This window comes from Tupaia chinensis, unplaced genomic scaffold (assembly GCF_000334495.1).
Source record: "Tupaia chinensis unplaced genomic scaffold, TupChi_1.0 Scaffold144602_1, whole genome shotgun sequence".
Taxonomy (NCBI): domain Eukaryota; kingdom Metazoa; phylum Chordata; class Mammalia; order Scandentia; family Tupaiidae; genus Tupaia; species Tupaia belangeri.
In genome coordinates, this window is record NW_006204462.1 from 911481 (window position 1) to 918105 (window position 6625).

Genomic DNA, 6625 nt, shown 5'->3' on the forward strand with positions numbered 1-6625 from the left:
GTTCCCCTCATGCCTGATTTAGTCATTTTCCAATTAAAAAAAAAAAAAAAAAAAAACTAAATTCCTGAAAAAGAATAAACAGTTTTTATTGTTACAAACAGTTGAGCAGCTGATGTCTGTATAGTCGTTTTTGACCCTAAAATCTAGAGTGCCACGACATCAAATGAGCACACAACATAGTTGTGCTCAGAACTCCCCCACGTCCCCACAGAGAGGTGACCAGGTTTACAAGAGCGGGAGCTCCGCACGACCATTTATCACACACTGAAAAAGAATAAACAGTTTTTATTGTTACAAACAGTTGAGCAGCTGATGTCTGTATAGTCGTTTTTGACCCTAAAATCTAGAGTGCCACGACATCAAATGAGCACACAACATAGTTGTGCTCAGAACTCCCCCACGTCCCCACAGAGAGGTGACCAGGTTTACAAGAGCGGGAGCTCCGCACGACCATTTATCACACACACGCACACACGCACACTGCTGCTGGGTTCGCAGTCTGTGGCTCTGAGACGCCCATGGGGAGCAAGATGAAAGGGAACATGAAGGCTGAGCTGGAGATGCTAGTGCTCGTGCCAACACAGCATCCACCAGAGCGGCTGCAGTCAGGGCGTCCGTCGCGCCTGGTCTGAAGGGCGTTCCTTAGGCTTCCTCTGGCCTTTCTTACTCAGCTGCATGATCATCTTGAACGTAAAACCGTGCAATGGGAATGAGTCCACGTGGGCTGGTGGTCCGCTGTGTATAGGACGTAAACTCTGCTGCTGGAAAGCGACGTGAGAGTCTTAGGTACAAATATGTCGGCACCTAGGGATGATACATCTTTCCCTTTCCCTCAAGATGAATTCAGAATTGACAATTTATAGTTTTTAAGCAGCTAATTATTAAACATCACATTGGGTTGAAAGATTCCATGAAATAAAAGCTACAATGGAATGCTAATTAATAACATAACCCTGTACACCATCAAACTTCTGACAATGTGGGGTTTCTTCCATAGCCTTAAAATACCTAACTGAAAAATGACTTACCTGGAAAAGAAGGCACTTTATTACCTTGAACTAGCTATTTGTATAGAATTTGTCCAAAATCCATAAAGTATTCTTTATCCTTTTATGAATTTATCCTAGTTGTATGTTTTTCTAAAGTCTCTTATAGTATAACTCAAACTATTTTAACTTAACAGAAAACTGTGTTATGTGATAGAACCAATGACCAATACAGAACTAAAAGTCAAGAATAGCAAAAGCATATGTGACAATGGCAGAACACAAAACTGTCTAGGTCCACAGTCACTTGAGGTTTAAAATGTTGTAAAAATCTGGACTTTGTCATGGGACAAGTTTGGACGTCTTTTATGTTTTAAGTCTTGTTAACTGGTACTACCTCGTCCGGTGTGGATCAAAGACATAGGCCGTCAGGATCATCAGGCTAGGCTGTCGTAACTCGTTTGTCTCAGCTGCCTTTCTTTTTCAGTGTAGCCCCAACCATTAAGTAATCAGTCTCATTTCTTCTTTGCTAGAGTCAGCCATGCCCAGTGCATTATCAAATCTAATCTTCACTGTGGGGGGTGCTCCTGAGTAGCTGTTTTCCTCTGGGAAAACTAATAGTTGACGTACAGTGCATTTAGTTGAGCAGAGAAAGTGTGGGGTAATTTTTTCAAAGGCTTCAACCCTCTCTAGTCAAACCTTAACACTTTCTGACATTTGCAAGGGTAGGCTAACTTCCATCCAAGGATAGTTTAAAGGGAACAAACTTGGCTTTCTTTGTTGTTTTTTGAGGCCAGTATACTTTTGAAAGCAGACACTGTCTTTCTATAATTGTGCTCACAGCTGAGCTCTTCTCCGTGGTGACCATTCTGTGTGTGCAGGGGTGCGTTACCCAACGTACGTGCACACTCAGAGTCAGAGCCACCTGCACCGGGTACAGGGGTCAGGCTCATCAGCGGTCTGCCCTTATCAAGAAGAGGCTAAGAACAAATTCCCTGTCAACTGTTCGTTTTGTGTCTTTGTTTTCTTTTAAATAGTATTTCTGAACCCAAAGGTGTGCTGATTCATGGCATGAACAATCTCCAACATAGACCTATCTCCTGCGTGTTTGTGATGCCGAGCAGTGGACTCTTCTCAAATCACTGCGACGCTGCTTCCCTTAGAATGTTTTGTTCAACGTTAGATTGTCATTCTGAAAGACGTTGGTCCTAGTGGGATTTTTTAAAGCTCGGGAAACAAATCCACGCATGTATTACAAGTACAGAAATGGTGAATTGTAAGCTTATCTGTAGTACTGACTTTTCAACCATGTTTCGCTGTTATATATAGACACCTACGATTGCTGCCTACTGTATGGAGTGGTACTTCCTAACGGCCCTGTTATCACTATTTCAGAAGCACAGGCTGGGCAGGCACGTGCTCAGGTCACGTATCTGCACAGATGCTTCAAGGTATATTCCTGTAGATGGGGAGTGAGACTGCTTTCCACGGCACCAGTGCGCAGTGCGCTGAGACCCGAATATACCTGTCTCTATTGCTATTGCCCATTTCTAGTATCTTTAAATAGGCCAGAATTGGCCAGACACAACTAAAAACGAGGGTTCGTTACATGCTTTCTAACAGAAAGGTTTTCAATGATACTGAGTATGGGTTTGTGCTGTGAAAATAGTGGGACTCCCTGTAAAGCTTCACATTTGCTAAATTCAAATCAATATTTTTTCTTTAGCTCACAAATTACCCTAAATCCAGAGAGACTCTCAACCCTTTTCCCTGTTGTCAAATCAAGCATAAGGACCAGCCCTATGACCCTACAAACGGTCGAGGAATCGGGCGTGATCTCTCATGCCACTCCAGAGTAAAGGCGCGAACGCAGCCCGCCGGCGGAGGCTTCTGCACGTGCTCCTCGTGGAAGGGAAGGCGCGGCCCGCGCTGGGCCCAGGCGCGGTGCCCAGGCGCTGCTGACTGGGGCAGGGCTCTGTCTTTCTAACTTGCAGAGCCCTTCCAGTTTCAGACAACCATTTGTCAGCACCGAGGGAGAGAGACTGTATCGATTTGAAAATACTTTCTTAAGAGATCATGTAACTTACATAACTCTGAATTTGAGAAACCAAGGGAGGGCCTTTCCTGCCTCTGACGAGAAGCGCTTTTCGCAAGCTGTCGCTGCGGTAGTGTTAACAGGGTACGAGGTGTTCCTGTCCTGTGCTGTGCTTGCAGGTTCTCGTTGCTTGTGACTGTGTTGTGCTGTGTGGGAGGAGTCGGATCACCTCGTGTTGTTCACGACCGACGGCGTGCGCCCGCGCACCTCTGTCCCACCGCTCCAGTGATGCATGTAAACAGTTAGGTCCTAAATCCTGTGGTGCTACTTCCTCCAGACCCGATGGTGCTTCTGTGGATGCTAACTGCACACATGCTGAACAAAGCTTGAAGTTTCCAACTGTCCTCCTTCCTTCTGTTTATATGAAGTACAAGAAAATAACTTGAATTTGTCTCAAAGTATCACTGACAATCTAATAAACTGGTTTCTATGTGTGATTAGTTTGCATTCTTCTTGTTCAGACACTGCCTCGGTTCTGCGGGCCCCTGCAGTGGGCCTCACCGTGCATTCCTTTCCTCACCCCATCAGTGGCGTCTTTAGGAATCGAAGTCCAGCCTCCAAGATTATGCTGAGGTAGGAGCTGTAAAACCCAGATGGTCAGACCTGGAAATAAGCAGTGAGAAGTCAGATAGTGCCGGAGAGGCCTTTGTCTGCCTCGGGTCTGAGGCAGGAGGTGACCTTTGTAAGACAGCAAGTTTGCCTTCATGGCCCTTGTTGCAGCTTGAGTGACATCAAAAAGGTCGATCCTGCAGGCTCATAAAGGTAGCAGTTCTGCTCCTTGTCTATGAAAACAAGCACAAAGAGCTCAGATGTGGTTTTCAGGAAGACCAACATCATGTCCTGGGAACACCCGAGTAAGGGCCTCTCCCACTAGCAGAGGGCACGTGAGGCTGCGGACACCTTCCCAAGCCCTAGAGAAGCCCAGTGTTAATGCAGTATGCAAATTTGCATTGAAGCTTTGGTATTTTGCCTACTCCACGAGGTAGTCAAAATTTCTTTTAAATTTTAAATTTTCTTTTAAAATTTTATAAGAATAAAATAGAAACAAATATATTGAGGCTCTTCAAGCAGCAGCCGTTGACCTTAACTAGATGATCAAACCTATCAATGTAACTAGCGGGTCTGATGACTGAGGTGGCGTTCCCATACTGCTACAGTTCTTATTCTGCAAGGAGCTCAGGGCACATTCACTTTACTTCAAATATGTATTAAATCGTGCCTAACTCCCAGCATCAGAAAATGAATTTCAAGAGTAGAGCCAGTGTGAGTACTGGGCTTGCTTGTCTGAACTCTCCTGAACAAGTACAGTATCTCGAAGTCTGAGCCTCGCCCCGAAGGTGCTGCTACAACTGTTTGTTTTTTCAGGTTTCGCTATAGGGTTTGTGCACTCGCCTGAGAGACAGACAGAGAGAGAGGGAAAGTGATAAATCACCCCCTGGGGCAGGGGAGCCACACCACAATCCCTTCTCTTCCATTCTCCTCTCAGGATTTTGGGCACACAAGCACATGTGCCCAGTGTGATTTTTAAGCTGCCATGTCTGGGACGCGAACCCTTGTCAGCTATGTGGGAATCCAGAGCCTTAAGCACCATGCCACCTCCTGGCTCACTATAGTACTATTTGTGACTATCTTTCAGTATTCTGTTTTATGAAAACTGGTGCATCATAAATGTACTAAAAAATGATTCCACATTTTCTTTTCATGAAAAAGAGAAAGTAGATCTGAGAATCTTCGGGGGATTTTTTTTTTTTTTTTTTTGTAGAGAGAGATTGCTATACGGTATGTGCACTCGCTGGAGAGATAAAGAGAAACAGAAACAGAGACAGCAAGAAATCACCACCACCACCCCAGTGGGGATGTCCATGCCACAATCCCTTCTCCATTCTTCTCTCAGGATCTTGGGCACACATGCACATATGCCCAGAGTGAGTTTTAAGCCACTGGGTCTGGGACGTAAACCGCAGTCGACTATGTGGGTGTCCAGCAACGTAACCATTATGCCATCTGTGGTCCCTCTTCAAAAGATTTTTACTCTGTGGTAATAGCATACCTGTTACTCAAAAGAGAAGCTAATTCTAATTTTATGACAGAATGAGAGAATAAATGAGTTGTTTTTGGAAAAACAAATCTTTTTAACCTACTTGAAAAAATTTATAATTTAACCTCCCAATAAACCAGATTGCTGTATTAATAGTCACCATAATGTTTGTCACAACTAAAATAATTCTCAAAAATGTTATCAGCTTTTTTTGGTATTGAAATTATTTGTAGGACTCTTCAGCCTTAAATAAAATGAGTACACTTTGTAAGTTTGGTTCATTTATGAAAATAATGCAGTCCCTCTCTAAATGAAACCATGATTTAAGGTTTTTTTTTAATTACACAATTACCTCTGTATAGTTTAATCACTTTGGAAAGTTGACTTTCTGTTCCTAAAATAGTAATTTCCTCAGCGATGTTCTCTCAAGGTGTCTCCCCTAAGTCCTTGTGGAAAGGCATCTTAAACGATGCAGCGTTCTCCGGCGAGGACCCTCTTTAAGACGAATCGATGTATGCTGAAGGTGTCCGCGGGGCGGTGGGTTCGATGACCAGCACCGGCCGTCTGGGCCGTCTGTCCCCGCCACCGTTTGATCCGCCCGCGTGCTTCTCTTTAAGCTGCGGGCGGCGCTGCGCGCTCATGCGCACTGGGACCAAGGCGCTGGAAACACCCGGGAACGCGCATGGGCGGACGGAGCCGAGGCTCACGGGGCTGGGGTCTAGCTGACACCCGCCCCGCGCGGGCCTCCACTTGTCGCAGACCACGCCGGCCGTCAGGAAAAGCTGGAAGACTAGCCGGCCGCGGCAGGACTCGGCCGAAGGGCCAGCGCTCGCTCCTGTGTGCTACCGGCCTTTCTGAGCCAACTCCCAGGCGCTTTTAAAGCAGCCGCAATGAGAACCGACGGGGCGGCCAGCCAGGTGACGGCGGGCAAGAGCGCCGCCCCAGCGGCGGGCGTGGGCAGGGGCCTGCAGCCTGCGAAGGAGGGGCTTCCTGTTCTCTCGTGCGTTCTCACCACTGCTTTATGATAGCGTGTGTGCTTCTGGTAATGTCTTACGCGGCTTACTACAGGAAGAAAATACCGCGGAATGCGAGACAGACCAGAGTACCCGCACGGTCGGCTGGGCAGACACTCTCCTTCCCGTGGGAAAATCGACTTCTAAAACCTAACGCCAGCCGGGTGGTGAGCAGGCCGCGACGCCGGCCGTCGGGGCCACCCGGAGATCCAGGCGCACGCCCTGGGACCTCTGCGAGCACACGGAGCGGGTGACTCCTGGCGAGGCAGGGGCGCATCGCAGCATCCGCCCCCTTTTGTGGGTGCCATCTGTCTCCCTCATGGGAGAAATAAACTTCTTGAAATCCTGTTTAATGCCAGGATTAGCTAACGGGAGGTGGAGACAGTCGCGACCAGGAGGTATGAGGGCAAGGTCCTCGGGCAGCCCTGCCTGAGCACGGACGGCCCAGGTCGGACACGGAAACCCTGCCTTCCTTTCGCTGCCAGTCTTCGTC

At 47.1% G+C, this 6625-nt stretch overlaps 1 long non-coding RNA gene across 1 annotated transcript; it reads right to left on the reverse strand.

Moving 5' to 3' along the window:
* Positions 1-472: 472 nt before the first annotated feature.
* Positions 473-5699, reverse strand: LOC106733729 (uncharacterized). The gene is made up of 3 exons (XR_001369651.2): positions 5472-5699; positions 3074-3684; positions 473-761 (listed from the first exon to the last, which is right to left on the reverse strand). It is a non-coding gene; the product is annotated as an uncharacterized LOC106733729 (long non-coding RNA).
* Between the last annotated feature and the right edge of the window lie 926 nt (positions 5700-6625).